Raw genomic sequence first — 2,500 nt, forward strand, 5'->3', positions numbered from 1 at the left:
GTGCAGTTTTGTCACACAACACAGTGTCACTGATGTCTCAAGTTCTGATGAAGCGTGTAATTGGCATGCTGACTGCAGGAATCTCCACCAGAGCTGTTGCCAGATAATTTAATATTCATTCTCTACCATAAGCCGCCTCCAACATCATTTTAGAGAAATTGGCAGTATGTCCAACCAGCCTCACAACCGCAGACCACGTGTAACCACGCCACCCCAGGACCTCCACATCCGGCTTCTTCACCTGGGGGTATCATCAGACCACGTGTAACCACGCCAGCCCAGGACCTCCACATCCGGCTTCTTCACCCGGGGGTATCATCCGACCACGTGTAACCACGCCAGCCCAGGACCTCCACATCCGGCTTATTCACCTGCTCTGATCATTTGAGACCAGCCACCCAGATAGCTGATGAAACTGAGGAGTAGTTCTGGCTGTAATAAAGCCCTTTTGTGGTGAAAAACTCATTCTAAGTTGCTGGGCCTGGCTCCCAAGTGGGTTGGCCCGAAGCCCTCCCAAAATTATTTGGACCTAATGAATTTATTTAAATTCACAAATGTTCTTATATGAATTGTCACTCAGTAAAATCGTTGAAATTGTTGCATGTTGCGTTCGTATTTTTGTTCAGTATATATCAGTGACTGTAGCAAATGAAATACCTGTTATTATTATTATTCTTATAAGGATTTTGCATTGTGAAAAGTAATGTAAAATCACGGACCACCAGTTGGGAACCACTAAGCTGAGTGGCTGGCTGACCGATTCACTAACTGACTGACTGGCTGACCGATTCACTAACTGACTGACTGGCTGACCGATTCACTAACTGACTGGCTGGCTGACCGATTCACTAACTGACTGGCTGGCTGACCGATTCACTAACTGACTGGCTGACTGACCGATTCACTAACTGACTGGCTGACTGATTCACTAACTGACTGGCTGACTGATTCACTAACTGACTGGCTGGCTGACCGATTCACTAACTGACTGGCTGGCTGACCGATTCACTAACTGACTGGCTGACTGACCGATTCACTAACTGACTGGCTGACTGACCGATTCACTAACTGACTGACTGACTGATTCACTAACTGACTGGCTGGCTGACCGATTCACTAACTGACTGGCTGGCTGACCGATTCACTAACTGACTGGCTGGCTGACCGATTCACTAACTGACTGGCTGGCTGACCGATTCACTAACTGACTGGCTGACTGATTCACTAACTGACTGGCTGACTGATTCACTAACTGACTGGCTGACTGATTCACTAACTGACTGGCTGGCTGACCGATTCACTAACTGACTGGCTGGCTGACCGATTCACTAACTGACTGGCTGACTGACCGATTCACTAACTGACTGGCTGACTGACCGATTCACTAACTGACTGACTGACTGATTCACTAACTGACTGGCTGGCTGACCGATTCACTAACTGACTGGCTGGCTGACCGATTCACTAACTGACTGGCTGACTGACCGATTCACTAACTGACTGGCTGACTGATTCACTAACTGACTGGCTGACTGATTCACTAACTGACTGGCTGACCGATTCAGTAACTGACTGTCTGGCTGATTCACTAACTGACTGGCTGACTGATTCACTAACTGACTGGCTGACTGATTCACTAACTGACTGGCTGACTGATTCACTAACTGACTGACTGACTGGCTGGCTGACTGGCTGACTGATTCACTAACTGACTGGCTAACTGATTCACTAACTGACTGGCTGGCTGACTGGCTAACTGATTCACTAACTGACTGGCTGGCTGACTGGCTGGCTGACTGGCTGACTGATTCACTAACTGACTGTCTGGCTGACTGATTCACTAACTGACTGTCTGGCTGACTGATTCACTAACTGACTGTCTGGCAGAATGATTCGCTAACTGACTGGCTGACTCGCTGTGGAGCGTGCAGAGGATTCTTCTAGCCTGTCACGTTAGAGTTGTGTGGCCTTGACTGGCAGGCCGGGCGGCCATGCGTGATACGTGAGCCGTGCACACTTCAGGGACAAATGGAAAACAACACAGTTTTATGCAAATAGAGCCGCTGGGCCGGATGGCGATGGGCGTGGGATGGCGACGGACGTGGGATGGCGAGAGTCCAGGGAGGAAGGGTACAGTGTGCATGCTGACACTCAGACACAAGGGGCAAAGGAGGCAATTCCTTCCGGGGCCGTGTTGTTAGTCTACCCTTCATAAAATGGTGTTAACAGGCTGTTAATTAGTGGTCAGGAGGACTCGTCAGGAGAAGGACTCTCTCTGTGTAGTAGATATATGTGCTAGTGTGGATTAGGGGCACGTCAACCCCATCCCCCTCTCCTCTGTTACCCAGTACAACTGCGGTTTTGTCTGATGGACAAAGGACAATGCCATTTTTTCTTTTCAACATGAGGGGAAATTCCCCACTATTATTACATGGATATATACACTGTATTATAGCGATTCTGTAGTGACAGACAGGTTGACGTTTTAGTCACTAAGCAG

General features: G+C 48.6%; 1 protein-coding gene across 4 annotated transcripts in view; it reads left to right on the forward strand.

Annotated features, from left to right (window-relative positions):
• The window catches only part of LOC109884912 (poly(rC)-binding protein 3), a 154,476-nt gene that overhangs the window by 65,597 nt on the left and 86,379 nt on the right, over window positions 1–2,500 (forward strand). The gene's annotated exons all lie outside the window — the stretch shown is intronic.

The sequence above is a fragment of the Oncorhynchus kisutch genome, linkage group LG1, assembly GCF_002021735.2.
Source record: "Oncorhynchus kisutch isolate 150728-3 linkage group LG1, Okis_V2, whole genome shotgun sequence".
Classification (NCBI taxonomy): Eukaryota; Metazoa; Chordata; class Actinopteri; order Salmoniformes; family Salmonidae; genus Oncorhynchus; species Oncorhynchus kisutch.